Raw genomic sequence first — 24,284 nt, forward strand, 5'->3', positions numbered from 1 at the left:
AATATTTATTGAGAAACCAATCTTTTGAGTCCAGTATGAGAGAAATCCTCCTCACTGGTAGACAATTTCTTGATACAATAAGCCAGTAGCATAAAATATATTACAGGGTCGAACTGCGGTTGCTCAACCAAATTATTACAAGCACGCCAATAATTATACATAATGGCGGACATGACACAGTGGTGTGGAGACATACTACTGACTCGAGGATAGGGCGGTGGTGGAAAAACACAGCGGGGAGAGAAATACAAGACTCTAAGTCTATCATCTCATCGAGCGTCGAGGTGAGGCTCGATGAATTTATTTGGTAGCGGAAGCGGATATAAAACAGTGACCAAATCCAGGGTCGCACGAGACTGACTGGGACTCCTCTAAGTGTCGGACTCGCTATCAAACTCTTCATCCATGAGATCGCCTTCGTCAGCATCTGGCCAAATCAACAAGCCAGTGAGTACTGTGAAAGTACTCGCAAGACAGTTCGGACGTAAGATATAACAAATGCATGCATGGATGCGTCACGAATAAATTCATCAATGTACATTAAAAAAATTGCATAACAAGGTAAGTAAAATGGAAACGGCGGTAGTCCGCCTGAAACCCCAACAAAGCATAAATAAATATCGATCGGGTGTCTGAAGCAACGCCTCGAAAGGTGAACAAATAAAATTAGGGAAATGATGCCACAGTCGGGCGTCGTAGCGACACCACATAAAGGGCTTTAAAAGAAATGGCACAGTCGGACGTCGGGGCGACATCACAGAAAGGGCTTTAAAAGAAATGCCACAGTCGGACGTCGGGGCGACATCACAGAAAGGGATTTAAAAGAAATGCCACAGTCGGACGTCGGGGCGACATCACAGAAAGGGCTTTAAAAGAAATGCCACAGTCGGACGTCGGGGCGACATCACAGAAAGGGCTTTTAAAAGAAATGCCACAGTCGGACGTCGGGGCGACATCACAGAAAGGGCTTTAAAAGAAATGCCACAGTCGGACGTCGGGGCGACATCACAGAAAGGGCTTTAAAAGAAATGCCACAGTCGGACGTCGGGGCGACATCACAGAAAGGGCTTTGATTCACAAGTAAATAATACTCATAATAAACATTTAATTCATGAGAATAAATGGGTTAGTCCACCCACAGGAATAATCATTTAACCGGAATTAGTACTCATGCGAATCGCCGGAGTCTCTGTCATCAAAACTGTCATTGTTAGGACAAGATAATACGAATTTGGACATGGAATAGATGATTTGGAGGGATATATGACTCTGCAGAGTTTGTACAAAATTATTCCCACAGCCAACGGATTTCTGTAGTCACGAAGGACCAGTTCCGTTTACGGTATTTCGGAAGAAAACATAGCTAACCAGTACACACCCATCCTACCTCTTGATGCTAGGAATCACCCTAGACATCGTCCAAGAAAAACTTTTGAGACGGGGAGATCACAATCTCGAATAGCATGGGATCAAATTTATATACGCGCGCTCTAAGGGGTGCCCCCCTCTCGGTCCCAACCGGAAACACCCATGCCCCCTGACCGGATGACTGGCTTTAATCCAGGGCCATGGAACCATCATCACGGCCTCTCCTTTTGGTGTGTACCAGAAAAGCAGTTTGCAACTTACTAAACCATATTCCTTGCAGAAAACATTTGGTAGTACAGGGAAGGAAATGAGAGGAACTGGACCGGTACGGTTTGACACTGAAGTCACATAGTCCGGCATAAGACTGGCATGCTACAACACTGCCATCTCACCCATCCTCATGCCATCACATGGCCATTCATACTCACATCCATCCACTTATGGATCATCGAACTCACTTACCTCATTATCGCATAAGATAACGTTCATCGATATGCTTCTCAACATGCCATGAAACTAACTAAATGCAAAACATGCCAAGACACTCATCATATCAAAAGTTCAAACATGCTTGCCTCGTTCAGAGTAGTTGGAGCCTAGCTCGGTGAAGTTCGCGGCTCCGTCACCTCCTTCGGTATCTACGGTATAAAGAAAATATATGTGCTATCGTAAATACCAAGGAGTGCACAGCAAGTATACCAACTATTTTTCAAATAAATATGATAAAAAACTAGACAAAATTTTAAAGAGAACAGAAAAGAATCAATCAAAAATACTTTTCTGCTTAAAAGTTATAAGGGTTTTTGTCCAGGGACTAATCTGTAATGAAACAGAAGATTTCCAGGGGCTAGCTTATAAAAACAGAAAACGCTTCGGCAGAAACTATGCCAGCCCAAAGGGAAAACGTACTTTGCCCGAAGGTGCTTCCAGAAAACGTTTCAATAGAGAGAGCAGAGAGGCTGACGGTGGGGGTCCCACGCGTCAGGTTTGAATTTCAAAAAGGGGGGAGCGAAGCTCGTCGGCGCCCGAGAGCCGCGGTGGTCGCCGGCGGCGATCCATGGCGAGGCAGGGGGATCGGAGGGTACCTCCGTGCTCAGGGCGCCATTCCGCGTTGGTTGGTGGTGGTGGTGGTCGCCGGCGAGTACCACGTTGACGGCGAGCTTTGCTCCGGCGGACGGCGGCTCGGGTTGTCGAGGAACTCGTCGGAGAGAGCTGCAGAGATCAAATTGACGAGGGGGTTAGGCTCCTGGTATCTAGAGAGGGTAACGGACGGGGTTTGGGCGCCGGAGGTGGCCTCACCGGAGTGAATCGAGGTGGCGGCCGAGGCGGATCGGGGCGGCCGGAGTTGAGGGGGAAGACCTCCTCGGAGTCCCCCTAGTGGCCTGGCGTGGCGTTGGTGAGGAGTGGGGATGAGGCGTGCACGAGGGTGAGCTCGGGGGCCCTTTTTATAGGCAGCCCGAGGCGGTTGCCGTGAACGGGGATCTCCGGCGAGTGATTACGGCGGAGCCGGGGATGTGCAGGGGGATTAGGGGCTTGGGCTTCGTCGTTGAGGTCCACCGGTCCCATTTAGGCACTAAACGGGCTGGGACTTGGTGCTGAGGGTGAGCTCGATGGAACGGGGGTGGCGCAGCACGTCGGCGGCAGGGAGCACGTTCCGTGCTTGCCGGGCCACGGCGACGGTGCCACGGGCGTGCGCTGGCACGGCAGGGACACGCGGAGAGCCAAGAGGCCTTGGGCGGCGCCGGGTGGCGTGGCGAGAGGGCTCGGGCCCCTTGTTGGCCGCCACGGGAGGTGCAGCCACCGCAGAAGCTCCCAACGCCGGCGAGGCTCGCTGCTACCGATGCCAGGAAGGCTCCACGCACGCGTGTGAAGCTCCGGACAGGAGGGAGAGGCTGCGAGGAACGTGCCAAGTGTGAATTTTTCTGAATTTTGAACAGCAGCAGTGCATGCAAGGTGTTCGACAGAATGAAATTGGCATCTGGGGATTTTTCCTTGAGCTGAAACTTGGTGGAGTGGCTTCTCATTGCTCAAGTAGGCTGCCTGAATTTTGGTGGAATTTTTGGGGAAGTGTAGATATGAATTTCATCAAATTTGACAAAGCTGGTCCAAACTTGCAGAGACTAAATTTTGAAAATTTTGAAAAGATGAGGAGTGGATCAAGATGGTTCTGGGTTGTGGGTACAAAGGACTACCCAGGAGAGTTGGTTTGAGGTCAAAACTCAAATGAAAAAGAGTACTTGCTTTGAAAATCCCTCAGGCTCCAAATAATTTTTCAGATTTATTTTGAGAGGAAAAATAATTAGAATAAAATCCAAAACTTGTTTGGATTAGTTGGGACAGAGGACTTAGGTTGATCACAAGGTGTAGGGGAGGTTTTGGAGGGGTTTTACCACATGGGAACAATGCAAAGTCAAGGGTGGTTCCAAGGTATGAAAATCCCCAAATTTTCATAGAGCTTCACTTTAAAAGAAAACAAATTAAACTCCCAAAAATAAATTTGAGAGAGAACCAACAGAGAAGAAGTTTCAAAAGATCAAACACTAAAGTTTGAAAAGATAAAGTCCTTGCCAAAGCAAAGAAAGTTTTTAAGTGGAAGGTTTTTCTGAAAAAGAAAATTTTTAAAATGGCCTCTCCTCAAAAACCACAAAGTTTTTGATAAAAACCATATAAAAAAATTTTGGAGTGTCACAACACCTACCCCCTTAGGAAAAATCTCGTCCCCGAGATTTCAGCTGATCCTTAAATAAGTGTGGATGCTCTGTCCGAAGAAAATCCTCGCTTTCCCAAGTTGCTTCACTGTCGGTGTGATTGCTCCACTGGACTTTGAAAAACTTGATGGTCTTCTGTCGGGTCCTCCTTTCAGATTCCTCGAATATTCTTACGGGGCATTCTCGATAAGTGAGGTCTGGCTGCACATCAATGTTTTCATGGGATACTTGTTTCTCTGGGTTGCTTACGTACTTCCTTAATTGAGAGACGTGGAACACGTCGTGAATGTCGGACAAGTCTTCGGGTAAGTCTAGCTGGTAGGCTATAGTGCCTCTTCGTGCCACTATGCAGAATGGTCCAATGAATCTTGGTGCTAACTTTCCTTTAATCTTAAACCGTTGCAATCCTCTCATCGGGGACACTCTCAGGTATACGAACTCACCTGGTTCGAAGCTGACCCTATGATGTTTCTGATCCTAATAACTCTTCTGTCGACTTTGAGCGGTCTTAAGTTGGTCTCTGATTAGCTTGACCTTTTCCTCGGCTTCTCTGAGCAGGTCTGGCCCGAAGATGCGGCTGTCCCCGGTCTCTGACCAATTTAACGGGGTACGACATCTTCGTCCGTACAAAGCCTCAAATGGTGCCATTTGTAGGCTGGCCTGGTAGCTATTGTTATACGCGAACTCGGTGTATGGCAGGCTTTCTTCCCAACTGGTTCCATATGTGAGGACACATGCCCTCAGCATGTCTTCTAAAACCTGGTTTACGCGTTCTGTTTGTCCATCAGTCTGTGGATCGTATGCGGTACTGAAGGCTAGTTGGGTTCCCAGAGCCTGTTGTAAATGCTCCCAAAATCTTGAGACGAACTGAGTGGCTCTGTCGGATATTATAGTCTTCGGGACACCGTGCAGACAAACTATGCGGGAAAGATAAATCCTGGCAAGCCTCTGAGTGGTGTAGGTTGTCTTCACTGGAATAAAGTGTGCCACTTTGGTTAACCTGTCAGTGATGACCCATATGGAATCATTCCCGTGTCGTGACCGAGGTAGTCCGACAATAAAATCCATCCCTATTTCATCCCGTTTCCACTCAGGTATTTTGTTAGGTTGCAGTAGTCCGGCTGGTCTCTGATGTTCTGCTTTTATGCGTTGACATGAGTCGCAACATGCAATGAAGGCGGCTATGTCCCTCTTCATACCGTGCCACCAAAATATTTCCTGAATATCCTTATACATTTTGGTTCCTCCAGGGTGGATCGAATATGGAGTGGTGTGCGCTTCAGCTAAAATTTGCTGTTTAAGGTCTTCTATGTTTGGCACGCATAGCCTTTCTCCGTACCATAATATTCCTTCATTGTCTATGACGAATTCCGAGGCCTTGCCCATACTCAACTTTCTTTTAATTCCTTCAATGCTGGGGTGACCGAGCTGAGCTTCTTTAATTTTCTCCACAAGGTTGGGTTGTATTTCCAATTTGATATGGTGCCTTCTGCTACCATTATCAAGTTGAGCTTGGCAAATTCTTGATGGAATTCGGGCCTCAAGCTGTGCAGATAGTTTCCGTCGGAGCTGGGGTTCCGACTCAGGGCATCGGCCACTACATTTGCTTTCCCTGGATGGTAATGGATACCAACATCATAATCCTTTACCAATTCCAACCAGCGTCGTTGCCATAAATTTAGTTCTGGCTGCGTGAAAATATATTTGAGACTTTTGTGATCCGTATATATTTCACATCGATTCCCAAGTAAGAAATGCCTCCATTCCTTGAGTGCATGAATAACTGCTGCCATTTCTAAGTCATGAGTGGGATAATTTTCCTCATGCTTGCGAAGTTGCCTTGAAGCGTAGGCGACAACCTTGCCTTCTTGCATCAACACGCATCCCAGACCCTTTCTGGACGCGTCACAATATACTTCAAAATTCTTGTGTATGTCGGGTACAATTAATACCGATGCTGTTGTTAACTTCCGCTTTAGCTCTTGGAAACTTTTCTCGCAGGCTTCTGTCCACTCAAACTTCTTATCTTTCTTGAGCAACTGTGTCATAGGCTTGGCTATGGTGGAAAATCATTCAATAAATCTGCGGTAATATCCTGCCATTCCCAAGAAACTCCGTATGTCCGTTACGCTGGCTGGTGATTTCTAGTCAAGTACGGCCTTGACTTTCTCTGGGTCCACTGCGATACCGTCTTGAGTCAGCACGTGGCCTAGAAAACCTACTTGTCTTAGCCAAAATTCGCACTTGCTGAACTTGGCATACAATTGGTGTTTTCATAGCTCTCCTAGCACAATCCTGAGATGTTCTGTGTGCTCTTCTGGTGTCTTGGAGTATACCAGAATATCGTCGATGAATACCACGACGAACTTGTCCATAAACTTCATAAATACTTTGTTCATGAGGTGAACAAAATATGCTGGGGCGTTAGTTAATCCAAATGGCATCACTGTGAACTCGTACAGTCCATATCTGGAGGTGAAGGCTGTTTTGGGGATATCTTCCGTTCGTACCTTCAGTTGATGGTATCCTGACCTTAAGTCAATTTTTGAGAATACCTTGGCCTGAGCAAGTTGATCAAACAAATCGCTTATCCTTGGCATCGGGTATTTGTTTTTGACTGTGACCATGTTAAGTGCTCGATAGTCAATACACAATCTCAGCGTTCCATCCTTCTTATTGGCAAATAAAATTGGTGATCCCCAAGGTGAGGACCTGGCTCGAATGTATCCTTTTTCCAGTAATTCCTTTATTTGCTTCTTCAACTCGATCAACTCGGATGGTGCCATTCTGTATGGTTTCTTGTATATGGGGGTGGTTCCTGGTGCTAGCTCAATGCGGAATTCTATTTCTCGGTCTGGTGGCATGCCTGGCAGCTCTTCAGGGAATACATCCGGAAATTCACACACTACTGGAACCTTGTTTAGCTCAGAAACGTCCACCTTATTTAATCTCGGTTGACGGGGTATTCTTCCTTCCTTGGCTGATACTCTTATTGTCTTCCCTTGGTGGTGTGTGAGAATCACGGTCCTGTTGAAATAGTCGATAAAACCTTTATTGGTGGTTAGCCAATCCATCCCTAGGATGACATCCAGTCCTTTATTTTCCAATACAATGATATTTGCGTGAAACTCCAATCCTTCGAGCTCAATGACCACATTCTGACAGTAATTCTGAGTAACTTGCTGAATCCTAGGGGACTTGATGGTTATGGATTTCTCCAAAGGAAGTATCGAAAAATTATTTTGCAAAGAAAAACTTTTCGAAATGAAAGAGTGAGAGGCTCCAGAATCAAACAAAACCATTGCAGGTATTGTGTTGACAGGAAACGTACCGAGTACGATATCCGGAGCATTTTGTGCCTCCTCTTTGGTTACATGGTTCAGGTGACCCTTCCTGTGGTTATTGTTGGGATTGAAATTATTTCGCTTGGGCGCTGAATTATTGCCGCCGTTGTTTGGCTTTGGGGTTGAACTCCTTGGCTTGGGGCACTGTTTGGCATAGTGCCCTTCTTCTCCACAAGCGTAACAAGTAACGCCGGGGCAATAGGTGAATTCCTTGTCCCTTGCATGAAAATTCTTGATTGGGCGTGAGACATTGGATGAGAATTTGTGTGTCCCACCCTTTTGAAAATCTGTCTTGCTTCGGTGATTGCGAGCGTGATTAGTCTGGTCCCTTTTTCGCTTGCGGATATCTTCCAGACTGCGTCTCTCATTTTCCAGAGTAATGGCCTTGTCCACCAGTGTTTTAAAATCAGGAAAAGTGTGCACGACCAGTTGGCATTTAAGCGCGGGCGCCAGACCGTCAAGGAATTTCTCCATCTTCTTGATTTCAGTCATACGCTCCTCATTGGCGTAGCGGGATAATAGGGTAAATTGACTGTTGTAATCTGACACTGTCATGTTCCTTTGTTTGAGGTCATCGAATTCTCTCTTCTTGATTTTCATAATACTCTTAGGAATATGTGCACCACGGAAACCTTCCTTGAAATCATCCCAGGTTATGTCATTTTCGTTGGGATGCATGTGCAGAAAATTCTCCCACCACGATGCGGCTGCTCCTGTGAGATAGTGTGGAGCATATAGTACTTTCTCGAGATCTGAACACTTTGCAATAATTAATTTCCTCTCCATATCTCGAAGCCAGTCCTCGGCTTCAAGAGGCTTGTCAGTGTGAGAAAATGTTTGAGGACATGTCTTCTGTAGCTCAGATAACTTGGAATGCTGCTGATACTGTCCATGATGATTCCCCATGTTGATGACTTGGTTCATCATCTCACGATGTTGTTGCTGACTCTGCTCATAAAGGCGGCACATTTGTGAAAGTGCCGATTCACTGCCCTGTTGGCTTGACTGTCCCTGAGTGAACTCGTTGTTGGGTTGTGTATCATAATTTTCCTCTGGTGGAGTTGGCATGGAGCGTGTCCAAGGACGAGACATTTTTCACTCTTGGGATATATTTTGTAAAACTCATAAGAAAAGCGGAAAGAGTCGCAAAACAAAACCATAAATGCATAAAGCTGGCAAATAGAAATAAATAACTCAGCTTACTTAAGAAAAACAAATCGACTTGCGCACGGAGAAGGACTGCTCATTACATATCTTACACGCGGGCGGTAATTATACAATACATCACTCAGGATATGCGTACATAATCCTGACATGTTATTTAGGCTAGTGCACTTCTCAAGATCCTACATGATGCGCAAACAGGCTACTTCTCACAACCTATGTACACTAGTACAATGCCCGTGCGTTGCTACGGGCCTTTGAGGCCTCCTTTGGTTTGGAGAAATTTTATAGGAATTCTATATGATAGGATTTTTATAGAAAAAATATATTTAAAGTCCTTTGGTTTGTAGGAATAGAATCATATTCCTATGGACAAAATCTTCCTATCCTTCACATTTCATATGAAAATAATATTAACCTAGACTCAATGGAAAAATCCAATGATATGAATGAAAGGACATCTCTTTTCATATTACTATTCATATGATTTGAGATACATGACATCTCATTTACTATAATTTTTATATTCCTATTATTATTCCAACCCTATGAACCAAAAGGGGCCTTAGCCTTTTTTTTCTGCTTGCATATCCAATATTGTTGTATAAAGCTCAGAAAATTTTCAGCCCCTTCCAACGACATTGCCTCAGGACCCTTGTCTATGGATTCTTTTTGAACATCGACATAATCCCTCTCCATCTCTTTGATATATACTCTGCAAAATTAAACATACATAGAAATAAACCTTTTGTATTATTATGTGCAACATATGTACAAGGAAGAACAATTATTTCTATGCATCTCTCATTGTGTAAAACTTGATGAGATTTGAGTCCCGTCCATCATAGTATGTCATAGTATGTCCGTGACTTTGTGGACGGACATTTTCAAAGCATCATCCGAAGCCATCCGTTTTATCTCAGACCTACAGAAGTCAACATATAAACATATATGCATGCATGTTGAATGCTGCTAGCTAAGTGCTCGTGCTTTGGCAAGGCATAACCGAAAACATATGCGCTCGTAATTCAGAAAATATATGTCAAACACAAGCCTGTAATATCTATTCATATAGCTACAAATATCAATTCTCTCTCCCGCTTATTTCCTTGAGAGTCCACATGCCTCCTTAACCAACCACTCTTGAAAAAGACAAAGCAGCATGTAGCATTGTCGTCTCTTCAAAGGTATGTCATCTCACCATACCATTGCTTGACATCTTTTCTAGATTTTAGCAAAACTATGAAAATGTCCTCACATACTCCAACAGATGATGGCGTATTATATATCTGATTGGAAAATGAGAAGGTTACCACTACCTCAGAGAGATGACGGAGAATTGAATTTCTTATTTACAGTTAATGAAAGATGCATATTTCGCTATGGCAACTTTATCTCCCCATTTCTTCAACCTCAACAAAGATGTTGGCTTTTTGTCTAGAAGAAATATAAAGGTCTCAGTAATAAAAATTCTCCCAAATAATTGTGGTATTCTCACTTGTTTCTACCAAGTAATAACACCCGTGTATAAATTCTAATAAGATAATTGTGTGCTGCTATGGAGTAGAAAATGACTTGAAACTATGGTAGTTAAACAAACATTCTCTCAAGACCTCGATGCCACACTGAGATACCATTTCTCTCTACCAGATGCCTCCCCTCCTCTCAACCTAGCGCATGACTTTGACTTCCCAACAAACTTGCGTTTGGAAATGGTGGTGAAGTTGTGACTCCGAGTTACTCATCTCTGGCCATGCTATATAATTTGATCCTTCCTTGAGTGATTTTTTCTCATGAAAAGAAAAGAGAAATGGCATGAACATAGAATTTCATTACTTTCTAATAACTTCAAATAGACATAATTATCTCCATGACCATTTACACTAAGAGTTTTCAGGAGCAGCAAAGGTACACCATAGCACAAAACTATTTACATACAAATAATTTCAAGGAGACATGATTATCTACATGAGCGTTTACCCCAAATGGTATTGTAGATTGATCAAGATACATCATAGCATAGATTTGTTTTAGTGCAATGATAACATATTCACCATCATGCAAAATTTATCCACTCATGTACCATTGAAATTTTGGCAGTTCATACTGTACTTACCAAGAGCAGGTTGACATAAGAAGACATCCATGGTGGGGAAAACATCCTGCGGTTTACCTAGGTGACCGTGCAATTTTTATTCATCGCAAATCTTCAGTAACCTATTAAATCATATTTACCTAGCTGACTCTTGTATGCGCAATTTATTTTTTTGGCAAATCATATTTATTAGAAGCTTACTAATAATCTACATCAGTAAACTATGCACTATTTAGCTGACTAAAGGATTACCTCAGTCCTCAGTATACAACAATCTCATTCTACACATCAGTATGTATTGTTCAAGTGTTCACAATAACACTGAATTTATATATTGCAAAAAGTTCAGCAGTGATATGCACATCTTAGAGAAAATTTTAAAATAATGTCAAGATAAATTATTGGACCCAAGTACATGGGAGTACAGAACTCAGAACATGTAAGATTGTAACTTATCCCAGTCCCAAGTAAGAGGGTCAGGATACCATATATCCGACAATGCTTTCCTCCAATGTGTTGAGCTTCCTTGCACACAGCTCAGACCTGCACAACAAATATTTGTAAGATGGTGATAATGCAACCTGGCTACCTGAGACTCAAGTAATTTTTTGTATGCACCGAGGATAATAAACAATGAAAAACATTACACTGTTCTCTAAAATTGGTTAGGACCAGAAAAGGAAGTCAAGGCCAACTACACTATCATCTCGCAAGTATTGGCAACATCTTGCTTGCTCTTGGTCATTTCACCAAAGGATAGAAAATACTCCCTCCATCTCAAAATAAGTGACTCAATTTTGTACTAACTTTGTACTAAAGCTAGTACAAGTTGAGTCACTTATTTTGAGACGGAGGGATTAGTAATCAATTTGCAGACTAATAATTCTCACATAATAGTAAAGTAAGATTGGTTCTTTTCATCTCCAGCTCTGCGACAAGCACTGTAACAATAAGCATATTTATGCAACGATAAAAATCAGCAAGCAGTTTCGTCTTGCCGCCCTTCTCGTCAGGGTGGGTGAGGGGGCTTGTAATGTGTCCTAGCCTCCGCCGAGCCAGCTGCATCATCCTACCGAGGAGCCGCCGCGCCTGGCAGAGAAAGGCCCCCCAACGCCATGGAAGGGGACACTTCAGTTCTCTTTATTTCCAGTTTATAGTACTGGTCCTGCAAGTCAAATCAGATCAATCTATTTTATCAAGAAACCAAATATTGTTACTCGGAGAAAGACATTAGTGTAGCTTTGATAGCAATGACAACATACCATGATTCCACCAGGGTCAACGGCTGATAATTATGTGATTGTTGTATTTGTTGCCTAGCGATGACCCTGTGAGCCGGTGCTTATCTCAATTTGATGGGATCTTGCAGTAGATCTGAGATATTGTGAAATTTGTCAACACAGATGCTGGATTATTGAAAATTAGTTGCACAGATGGATCATTTGTGCTGTGTGTACCTTCCTAGAATAGCTGCCGCTTCAGAAATAGTTGGATTTATGTACCATCAAGTTGCCAGACAGGACTTGAAGGCCAAGTTTCCTGTACAAAAAATTTAACAGGTAATTTTAATTTCTTATCTAAATTGTGCAGGATGGATATAAGAAGACGATAAGTACATACATTAAATTCATGTACTGGCATGCCAACAAATAGAACTATAACGGGTTCTTGAGCAGACCACCGTTGTAGCTTTGTCTGCATCAAGGGCATCTGCTAATTTTCCCCAAAACGTCACAACGGCAGGCATTCTGGAAAGATATATCATTGTTTCAGTGAAGAGATAAGAACACAGAATGAAAAATGATAAAAGTTGGCGCAATGTGATTTTCTCATATCTGGTCAACCGATCCGCCGCTCGGCGCAAATATTCTTGTGATGCTGGTAACTAATCCAACATTCACAAGTTCAGTAAATTGTAAGTTGTAAGAAGTGGAAAATTATACAATAAAAACAATTCTTAAGAGTTGCTGACCTGACAACAAAACAATTTGTTTAATGCGGCTTTGATACTGTGTACATTGTAGGTCGTATATCCATACTTGGGAAAGTTTGGTGGCTGAGGCACAATTGGTTCCACGGTAGTTTTTGGGCAAACACTACTCTCCATGAAAAAAGCCACATCTTGGTAAGCCATTGGAGCTTGGCAAATAAAAGAGGCATTCAGCAGAACAGACTGATTCAAACACAAAATCAGCATATCTACATTGTAGTTATTCTATCATTCCAAGTAACAAAGTAGCTTCCTTGATAAATGCATGAAAACTAAAAAAGGGACTGGTGATAGTCATCTTGGTTTAAATTAAATTAGAAATAGCTGCATGAAAGTATCTTTTGGTTGGCTCAGACAGGGAAAATATTAATAGTCCAAAAAATTGTAAGAAAGATGCGGTTACCTTTAACTGGTCCAAGACAACTGACATAAAGAAGGGCCATCATGATGCAGGCTCGGTAATCTATTGCCTCAATCCGTTGTAAGGGTAAATTAATTTGTAAGAGATAGTACCATTATTAGTTTTAGTGGTCTTATTATTACGTTGCTAGATATCTGAAATGGCAAAAATTGGGTTCGCTACTCAGCACTCACTCGTTCATGCAATTGTGGCTGAATTTAATATGTCAGTGATTCCAATTCTTTTACATAATGGTTCAGAAACTTGTTAAATCTCCCAAAAAAGACCAAAGAACAATGAAGAAAAAATGGGCTGCAGTCATTAGAAAGTCACAACAATATTGTAAAAATAGTTGATCCAGCGGGGGCATCAAGCCTTACCTCTGTTTGGAGCTCGTCAAGCAGGTCGCTTTGTTTCAAGCCTTTCCAATAAAGCCAGGTGATTTTTCAGCAAAAAGAATGGCATGTGATCCCATGATACAGTTATTTTTTAATTTATTTTTTTTGCGAAAACCATGATACAGTTATTAGATATATCTAGTGTCGATCGGTCCTACTGTGGCCTTAAGAGAATAAGTAGACATGCGGCCAGAAACATATATATAGGTAGATATCATAAGGTCCAGGTTCTGTCCAGAACAATCGTCTCTAGCAAGTCACCAAATCAAAATATATCCATTTGTACAATTGTACTGAGTTTGAACATGCTTAAATACATAGAAATTAGAAAGTAAATAGCAGATTATATTGTCTGAAACTGATCTTCCTGGAGAGGATTATGTTAGCAGCAACTGGTTAGTTCTAACAAAATATGATTCGTCTATTTACTTAAATAGTGGTTCACTTATTCACCTTCAATGTTTTGGAGTGATGGTGTTGATTCCCTTTCTGCCCTGCTTGTAATCTAATCAGAGCTTGAATTTTCCAATTTGTTGATGCTTGAAGGGCAACCATCTGCTACGTTCAACACGGACACCCTGCCATTACATATAAGTTAATTGACAGATTCTTGCTAATGGTCAACGACTAACAATCAAACTATGAAATGCATCGTGGTTAATTCTCACTAAAACTAATAATTCATATATTTCAGTGAATTTTACGTTAATCAAATAATCGAACTAATTAATTACCAGCATATGGCTGAAGAGGCAGTTGGTTGTGGTACCTTGGACCTCTGGACCCGAGGCATGCGAGGTTGCAGTTGCCCTCCGGCCGCTAATCATCGGGTACGGACTCAAGCACGCCCTAATGGCCGCCTCCGCCTCCTGGAATGTAACAGCATCAAACAGGGCATAGCATCAACTAACGGGACTGAATTAAGCAAGAAAATTAACTACTGAAGATCAGTCGATGACGAGGGGAAGAGAGATTTGTTTGGGTGGGTACTCACGAATCCGCCGCCATTGGATCTGCCAGTGCCCTTGTCTGTGATGATGACGACCTCGAGGATCTCGCCGCGCTCGAAGTGACGATGACCTCGTGGTTGCCCACTATGAACATGTGCAAAACGAACAACTGAATCACAAAAAGAACATGGAGCAACATCATCGCAAAAAATCTCGCACGGCTGAATCCCGATTCGCTCACCTGTTTTTGGCGTGCAAAATAAACGCAAAAGTAAACAGAGGTGAAAATAATCCCCGCACACGGAGCAACTGGATGTCGCCTCGGGAGCCCTTGTAACAGTGTGATGTGGTCCATGTTTCCACCGGAGCCACCTCAAATCGACCCCAACCGCAAGGGGCCTGAGGTTGCCGCTGGGACTTCACGCCATCCGGGAGGTCGATGTCGTGCGGTCGCCATTGGATCAGACTGGGAAGAGGAGTGGAGAGGGCCGGATCCAGCAGCAAGGACCGGATCAGCACCATGGAGGCTGCAGCCACCTCTCATGGACGCCATAGAGCGAATCCCCGTCGTGGAGGCAGAGCTGTGCGGGGCTGGCAGTGAGGAGTGGCGAGGAGAGGAGTGGTCAACGGACCTGAGGCAGTGCGTGACGGCGGCGACCTGGAGGCGCCGGTGTGGCACAACAACGACCTGGAGGCGGCGGCTCCTCTCGTTCCTCAGCGGAGGCGGCTCATCTCCGATCTCGGATCTTGGTGGCTGCCTGTCTCGGGGCTGGGGCGGTCTTGAGAGATCTTAGGAAACAGATCGAGGGAGGCTCGTTGGCCAGGGCGGCGGCGAAGGGACGAAGGGCGACGGCGGCGAAGGGACGAAGGGAGGCGGCGGGCGAAGGAGGGAAAGAGTCGGGCGACTGTTTCTCGCCCGAGGGCACGAAACCTCGCTCGAGGGCGCAGAGTGGGGCGATTTTTTTTCACTGGTTAATTTTCGCCGGCTTGCTTTCGCTGGTTTATTTTCGATGGGTCAAGTGGATGCGACGGGAGATTGGGCGTGTGGGGGTGGGTGGGGTACTCGGCTAGAGGGTTTTTTTTTGGTTTTTCGCGGTTGGGAGGGAGGTGGGAAGTAGTACCAAAGAAGTACCAAAATAGGCCGGGTTAGGTGGGACGAAAATAAAACCCGAAACGCGACCTACCAACTGAGACATTAGGAGTAGAGATATCTTACAAAGCGATACAATACACGGCAGCTAAGCGTACTCAGGCAGAGATGTTGACGACCTCCTTTGCCCTACCGAGGGCGAGGCGTAGCGAGGTTGGGGACTCGACTTCCTCCTCGCTAATGGGCTCCAGACGTGTAGTGCTGAGCAGAGTGGACGGAGCGGTTGCCAGGGGCGGAGCAACACGTACAGGAGCGGGCGCGAAGGGTGGTGCAGTGCGCGCTGAAGTGGGTGCAATGACTTGGTTGAATTCTTCGGTAGAAGGCAGGCGACGAGTAGGCGTATAAGATGCTGAGGACGAGACCAAAGTCAGTGGTGGAGCGATGGGTAGGAGCTCCCTCCTGTTGGCAGCACAGCCATGGACTGAGTCCATGCGGGTAGCTACGAAGTCGTCCACCAGGTTGTCGAAGGCTGCCTCCAGGGCCCGGAGATACTCAATGAGCATCTCAAAAGCCTCATCTCGTTCTCCTCTGGGGCAGGAGTATGCGTAGTGACAGGTGTAAGGCACATGGCACGTAAGATAACGGTAACGACGAGTCTTCATCATGGGAAGGACATCCCTGAGACGAGCTATCGCCTCGCGGGCTGCCATCTGCATAGCATGCCTCTCCGTAGGCATGGCTCTTCCCACGAACCGGAAGCGGCGTAACTCACCACGCCCTCCCTTGAACTGTACCACGGCCTGGTGCATGGTCAGACTGTCGTTGACTCGGTGCTGGCAGAGTGTGAAGATTGGGCGCACGGATGGCCCCATCGCGACCTGAACGATGAAAGAAAGAAGCTTGACGAACCCATCGGGCACATTGGCGAAGGTCTGAGACTCGCAGCTGTTGTCGGCCATCTACAAAAGTAGGCAAAAATTCTGCAGGGTCAGATCATAAATTTATGCTGACTGACAGAAAATGACTACAATTGCAAAAATATAAATTTGCTCTATCATGCTAATAACTAATTAGCGATCGCACCTAGTGGCTTCCTACAGTCAGCCTGGCTCTGGTACCAAGCTTGTCACGACCGGTTTTCCAATAAAAATATTTATTGAGAAACCAATCTTTTGAGTCCAGTATGAGAGAAATCCTCCTCACTGGTAGACAATTTCTTGATACAATAAGCCAGTAGCATAAAATATATTACAGGGTCGAACTGCGGTTGCTCAACCAAATTATTACAAGCACGCCAATAATTATACATAATGGCGGACATGACACAGTGGTGTGGAGACATACTACTGACTCGAGGATAGGGCGGTGGTGGAAAAACACAGCGGGGAGAGAAATACAAGACTCTAAGTCTATCATCTCATCGAGCGTCGAGGTGAGGCTCGATGAATTTATTTGGTAGCGGAAGCGGATATAAAACAGTGACCAAATCCAGGGTCGCACGAGACTGACTGGGACTCCTCTAAGTGTCGGACTCGCTATCAAACTCTTCATCCATGAGATCGCCTTCGTCAGCATCTGGCCAAATCAACAAGCCAGTGAGTACTTTGAAAGTACTCGCAAGACAGTTCGGACGTAAGATATAACAAATGCATGCATGGATGCGTCATGAATAAATTCACCAATGTACATTCAAAAATTATCATAACAAGGTAAGTAAAAGGGAAACGGCGGTAGTCCGCCTGAAATCCCAACAAAGCATAAATAATTACCGATCGGGTGTCTGAAGCGACGCCTCGAAAGGTGAACAAATAAATTAAGGGAAAAGATGCCACAGTCGGGCGTCGTAGCGACACCACATAAAGGGCTTAAAAGAAATACCACAGTCGGACGTCGGGGCGACATCACAGAAAGGGCTTTAAAAGAAATGCCACAGTCGGACGTCGGGGCGACATCACAGAAAGGGCTTTAAAAGAAATGCCACAGTCGGACGTCGGGGCGACATCACAGAAAGGGCTTTAAAAGAAATGCCACAGTCGGACGTCGGGGCGACATCACAGAAAGGGCTTTAAAAGAAATGCCACAGTCGGACGTCGGGGCGACATCACAGAAAGGGCTTTAAAAGAAATGCCACAGTCGGACGTCGGGGCGACATCACAGAAAGGGCTTTGATTCACAAGTAAATAATACTCATAATAAACATTTAATTCATGAGAATAAATGGGTTAGTCCATCCACAGGAATATTCATTTAACCGGAATTAGCACTCATGCGAATCACCGGAGTCTCTGTCATCAAAACTGTCATTGTTAGACAAGATAATACGAATTTGGACATGGAATAGATGATTTGGAGGGATATACGACTCTGCAGAGTTTGTACAAAATTTTTCCCACAGCCAACGGATTTCCGTAGTCACGAAGGACTAGTTCCGTTTACGGTATTTCGGAAGAAAACACAGCTAACCAGTACACACCCATCCTACCTCTCGATGCTAGGAATTACCCTAGACATCGTCCAAGAAAAACTTTTGAGACGGGGAGATCACAATCTCGAATAGCATGGGATCAAATTTATATACGCGCGCTCTAAGGGGTGCCCCCCTCTCGGTCCCAACCGGAAACACCCATGCCACCTGACCGGATGACTGGCTTTAATCCAGGGCCATGGAACCATCATCACGGCCTCTCCTTTTGGTGTGTACCAGAAAAGCGGTTTGCAACTTACTAAACCATATTCCTTGCGGAAAACATGTGGTAGTACAGGGAAGGAAATGAGAGGAACTGGACCGGTACGGTTTGACACTGAAGTCACATAGTCCGGCATAAGACTGGCATGCTACAACACTGCCATCTCACCCATCCTCATGCCAACACATGGCCATTCATACTCACATCCATCCACTTATGGATCATCGAACTCACTTACCTCATTATCGCATAAAATAACGTTCATCGATATGCTTCTCAACATGCCATGAAACTAACTAAATGCAAAACATGCCAAGACACTCATCATATCAAAAGTTCAAACATGCTTGCCTGGTTCAGAGTAGTCGGAGCCTAGCTCGGTGAAGTTCGCGGCTCCGTCACCTCCTTCGGTATCTACGGTATAAAGAAAATATATGTGCTATCGTAAATACCAAGGAGTGCACAGCAAGTATACCAAATATTTTTCAAATAAATATGATAAAAAACTAGACAAAATTTTAAAGAGAACAGAAAACGAATCAATCAAAAATACTTTTCTGCTTAAAAGTTATAAGGGTTTTTGTCCAGGGACTAATCTGTAATGAAACAGAAGATTTCCAGGGGCTAGCTTATAAAAACAGAAAACGCTTCGGCAGAAACTACGCCAGCCCAAAGGGAAAACGTACTTTGCCCGAAGGCGCTTCCAGAAAACGTTTCAACAGAGAGAGCAGAGAGGCTGACGGTGGGGGTCCCACGCATCAGGTTTGAATTTCAAAAAGGGGGGAGCGAAGCTCGTCGGCGCCCGAGAGCCGCGGTGGTCGCCGGCGGCGATCCACGGCGAGGCAGGGGGATCGGAGGGTACCTCCATGCTCAGGGCGCCATTCCGCGTTGGTTGGTGGTGGTGGTGGTCGCCGGCGAGTACCACGTCGACGGCGAGCTTTGCTCCGGCGGACGGCGGCTCGGGTGGTCGAGGAACTCGTCGGAGAGAGCTGCAGAGATCAAATTGACGAGGGGGTTAGGCTCCTGGTAGCTAGAGAGGGTAACGGACGGGGTTTGGGCGCCGGAGGTGGCCTCACCGGAGCGAATCGAGGTGGCGGCCGAGGCAGATCGGGGCGGCCGGAGTTGAGGGGGAAGACCTCCTCGGGGTCCGCCTAGTGGCCTGGCGTGGCGTTGGTGAGGAGTGGGGATGAGGCGTGCACGAGGGTGAGCTCGGGGGCCCTTTTTATAGGCAGCCCGAGGCGGTTGCCGTGAACGGGGATCTCCGGCGAGTGATTACGGCGGAGCCGGGGATGTGCAGGGGGATTAGGGGCTTGGGCTTCGTCGTTGAGGTCCACCGGTCCCATTTAGGCGCTAAACGGGCTGGGACTTGGTGCTGAGGGTGAGCTCGACGGAACGGGGGTGGCGCGGCACGTCGGCGGCAGGGAGCACGTTCCGTGCTTGCCGGGCCACGGCGACGGTGCCACGGGCGTGCGCTGGCACGGCAGGGACACGCGGAGAGCCAAGGGGCCTTGGGCGGCGCCGGGTGGCGTGGCGAGAGGGCTCGGGCCCTTGTTGGCCGCCACGGGAGGTGCAGCCACCGCAGAAGCTCCCAACGCCGGCGAGGCTCGCTGCTACCGACGCCAGGAAGGCTCCACGCACGCGTGTGAAGCTCCGGACAGGAGGGAGAGGCTGCGAGGAACGTGCCAAGTGCACTGTCTACGCGTGAGGGGAACTGACGAACGCAAACGACACTGAGACTGAATTTTTCTGAATTTTGAACAGCAGCAGTGCATGCAAGGTGTTCGACAGAATGAAATTGGCATCTAGGGATTTTCCTTGAGCTGAAACTTGGTGGAGTGGCTTCTCATTGCTCAAGTAGGCTGCCTGAATTTTGGTGGAATTTTTGGGGAAGTGTAGATATGAGTTTCATCAAATTTGGCAAATCTGGTCCAAACTTGCAGAGACTAAATTTTGAAAATTTTGAAAAGAGGAGGAGTGGATCAAGATGGTTCTGGGTTGTGGGTACAAAGGACTACCCAGGAGAGTTGGTTTGAGGTCAAAACTCAAATGAAAAAGAGTACTTGCTTTGAAAATCCCTCAGGCTCCAAATAATTTTTCAGATTTGTTTTGAGAGGAAAAATAATTAGAATAAAATCCAAAACTTGTTTGGATTAGTTGGGACAGAGGACTTAGGTTGATCACAAGGTGTAGGGGAGGTTTTGGAGGGGTTTTACCACATGGGAACAATGCAAAGTCAAGGGTGGTTCCAAGGTATGAAAATCCCCAAATTTTCATAGAGCTTCACTTTAAAAGAAAACAAATTAAACTCCCAAAAATAAATTTGAGAGAGAACCAACAGAGAAGAAGTTTGAAAAGATCAAACACTAAAGTTTGAAAAGATAAAGTCCTTGCCAAAGCAAAGAAAGTTTTTAAGTGGAAGGTTTTTCTGAAAAAGAAAATTTTTCAAATAGCCTCTCCTCAAAAACCACAAAGTTTTTGATAAAAACAAAATAAAAAAAATTTGGAGTGTCACAGTGGTCCAGAGCCCCCATAGTACGGAGTCGAGCTCCTTGACCCAGTGCGTATCTAATTCCTTCAAGGATCGCACTAGTCTGGGTTTGATGCCGCTCATAATAAGACCATTTGCTTGTTCGACTTGACCATTTGTTTGGGGGTGATAGACGGAGGCATAATCAAGCTTAATGCCCATGTTTCCGCGCCAAGTTTTCACCTTGTCGGCTGTGAAGTTGGAGCCATTATCGGTGATGATGTTGTGGGGGACACCATAGCGGTCTACGGCCCCTGATATGAAGTCTATCACTGGTCCGGATTCGGCCGTTTTAACTAGTTTGGCTTCTATCCATTTGGTCAATTTATCCACCATGACCAACAAGTATTTTTTCTTATGGCTTCCTCCTTTAAGGGGTCCGACCATATCGAGCCCCCAGACCACAAAGGGCCAAGTTATGGGGATTCTTTGGAGAGCGGTAGGTAGCATATGGCTTTGATTTGCAAGAAGCTGGCAACCGACGCAATGTTGGACGAGGTCATGTGCGTCTGCTCGGGCTGTCGGCCAGTAGAAACTTGTATGAAGGCCTTGCTTACAAGGGCCTGAGCTACGGTGTGGTGGCCGCCGAGTCCAGCATGAATTTCGGCCAAGAGCTGACACCCTTCCTCTTCGGAGATGCACCTTTGGAGCACTCCGGTCGTGCTTTTCTTATAAATCTCTCCCTCGTGGACCTTGTAGGCTTTAGAGCACCGCATAATGCAACGTGCCCCGTTTTGGTCCTCGGGGAGTTCTTGCCTATTTAGGTAGGCTAAGAAGGGTTCTGTCCATGGGGCGATGACAGCCATGATCACGTGGGCCGAAGGTGTTATTTCGGTGGCGGAGCCCCCGATTATGTCAGTGTGTTCAGGATCTGGGGTTGTGGTCATATACGGACTAGTATTGCCAGTCTCCCCTTGCCACACCACGGACGGCTTGAAAAGCCTTTCGAAGAAGACATTAGGTGGGACGGGGTCGCGTTTAGCATCGATGCGGGCGAGGATATCCATCGCTTGATTGTTTTCTCGGACCACATGATGGAATTCGAGCCTCTTGATCCGAGCCGACATTTTGAGGACGGCATTGCGGTAAGCCGCCATTTTCGGGTCCTTGGCATCAAAGTCTCCATTTATTTGAGATATTGCGAGGTTCGAATCCCCCCACACCTCTAAGCATTGAATGCCTATGGAGACCGCCATCCGAAGACCATGCAACAGAGCCTCGTATTCGGCTGCATTGTTGGAGTCTGTGTATAGTATTTGTAGTACGTATTGGACTGTATCTCCGGTGGGGGATGTCAAGACAACGCCCGCTCCTAGACCAGTCGGCATCTTAGAGCCGTCAAAGTGCATGATCCAATTGGAGGATGCGCCGTACTCTTTAGGGAGTTCGGCTTCTGTCCATTCGGCGACGAAGTCGGCCAGTACTTGTGACTTAATGGCTTGCCGTGGTTTGTATATGATATCGAACAGGAGGAGCTCGATAGCCCACTTAGCAATCCGGCTCGTGGCATCGCGGTTATTTATTATACCGTTGAGTGGTACTTTGGAGGCCACCGTTATTGAACACTCTTGAAAGTAGTGTCGTAGTTTCCGGGATGCCATGAAGACCGCGTCTGCTATCTTTTGATAATGTGGGTATCGTGACTTGCATGGAGTGAGGACAGGGGATACGTAGTATACCGGCTTTTGAAGCGGGAACTTATCTCCGTCCTCCTCTCGTTCGAGGACGAGCACTGCGCCTACAACTTGGTGTGTTGCAGCTATACATAGCAACATGGGTTCGCTGATGTTTGGTGCGGCCAGGATTGGATTTCTAGCCAAGAGGACCTTTATTTCTTCCAGTCCGGTCATAGTCGCCTCCATCCACTCGAAGTGTTCGGTGCATCGAAGAAGGCGATTGAGAGGTAGTGCATTCTCTCCCAATCGGGAGATAAAGCGGCTTAAGGCAGCCACGCATCCAGTTAACTTCTGGATTTGCGTAAGGTCTGTTGGGGTAGCCAACTGTGACAGAGCTCGGATTTTAGCCGGATTTGCTTCAATTCCTCTATTGGAAACGATGAAGCCCAGGAGCTTTCCGGCAGGGATGCCGAAAATGCACTTTTCCGGGTTGAGCTTGATGTCATATGTTCAGAGATTGTCGAACGTAAGCCTCGGGTCGTCTATTAAAGAGTCGACGTGTCTAGTTTTGATGACCATGTCGTCGACGTATGCCTCAACTGTTTTGCCGATTTGTGTTTCCAGGCATGTCTGAATCATGCGTTGATAGGTTGCACTGGCATTTTTGAGCCTGAAAGGCAAGGTGTTAAAGAAGAAAGGGCCGTATGGAGTGATGAATGCCGTTGCGGCTTGATCGGACTCCGCCATCTTGATTTGATGGTATCCGGAGTATGCGTCGAGGAAGCACAATGAGTCGTGTCCTGCGGTAGCATCGATGATTTGATCGATAAGAGGGAGGGGGAAGGGATTCTTGGGGCAAGCCTTATTGAGTTCCTTGAAATCGACACATAGGCGCCAGGATTTGTCCTTCTTTGGTACCATCACCAGGTTTGCTAGCCAGTCCAGATGTTTTATTTCTCTGATGAATCTGGCCTCAAGTAACTTGGCTAGCTCCTCTCCCATGGCTTGTCGCTTAGGTTCTGAAAAATGCCGAAGAGTCTTCTTGACCGGCTTGTATCCCTTCAGTATGTTTAGGCTATGCTCAGCCAGCCTGCGTGGGATACCTGGCATGTCTGAAGGATGCCAGGCGAAGATGTCCCAATTCTCGTGTAAGAACTCTCGTAGTGCAGCGTCTATTATGGGGTTCAGCCATGCCCCGATGGATGCTGTTTTTGTACAGTCCGTTGGGTGGACTTGGAATTTGACTATTTCATCCACTTGTTTGAAAGAGGTGGACTTGGATTGTTTGTCTAGTATCACGTCGTCCCTGTCCACTGTGGAGCGCAGCGCGGTTAGTTCTTCGGCCGCGAGGGCTTCGGATAATGCCTCAATGGCCAGGGCGGCGGTTTTGTTTTTGGCGCGGAGTGCGACGTTTGGATCACTGGCTAGAGTGATGATTCCATTGGACCCGGGAATCTTGAGCTTCATGTACCCGTAATGGGGTATAGCTTGGAAGCTCGTGAATGCCTCCCGCCCTAAAAGGGCGTGGTATCCTCTGCTGAACGGTGCCACTTGGAATGTGATTTCTTCGGACCTATATTTCTCCGGTGTGCCGAATACCACATCTAGTGTGATTTTTCCCGCGCATCATGCCTCCCGACTAGGGATAATTCCCTTGAATGTCATGCTGCTTTGCTCAATGCGTCTCTTGTCTATTTCCATTTTGTTGAGAGTTTCCTCGTAGATGAGGTTTAATCCACTGCCGCTATCCATGAGCACTTTAGTAAACCGGAAGCCGTCCACAATTGGACTAAGGACCGAAGCGGACGGTGCTCGGACTGTTCGTAATTGAGGTTCATCACTGGTATTGAAGGTTATGGCTGTGTCGTTCCATGGATTTATTGCTGCAACGTGGCAGACTTCGGCGAGGCTGCGGAGTGCTCGCTTGCGCCTGTTATTTGAGGTGAA

The 24,284-nt window shown here is 46.1% G+C and overlaps 1 long non-coding RNA gene across 4 annotated transcripts; it reads right to left on the minus strand.

The window, feature by feature from the left end:
* Positions 1–9,030: 9,030 nt before the first annotated feature.
* On the minus strand, positions 9,031–15,377 carry LOC123128405 (uncharacterized). 4 transcript variants are annotated; one of them, XR_006463109.1, is made up of 8 exons: positions 14,659–15,377; positions 14,462–14,561; positions 14,237–14,336; positions 12,652–14,045; positions 12,300–12,564; positions 12,137–12,218; positions 11,942–12,053; positions 9,031–11,844 (listed from the first exon to the last, which is right to left on the minus strand). It is a non-coding gene; the product is annotated as an uncharacterized lncRNA (long non-coding RNA). The 4 variants fall into 4 exon arrangements; XR_006463108.1 differs by having other exon boundaries at positions 12,300–14,045; positions 15,050–15,377; XR_006463104.1 differs by having other exon boundaries at positions 12,300–14,045.
* Positions 15,378–24,284: the final 8,907 nt, after the last annotated feature.

Source organism: Triticum aestivum, chromosome 1B (assembly GCF_018294505.1).
Source record: "Triticum aestivum cultivar Chinese Spring chromosome 1B, IWGSC CS RefSeq v2.1, whole genome shotgun sequence".
Classification (NCBI taxonomy): Eukaryota; Viridiplantae; Streptophyta; class Magnoliopsida; order Poales; family Poaceae; genus Triticum; species Triticum aestivum.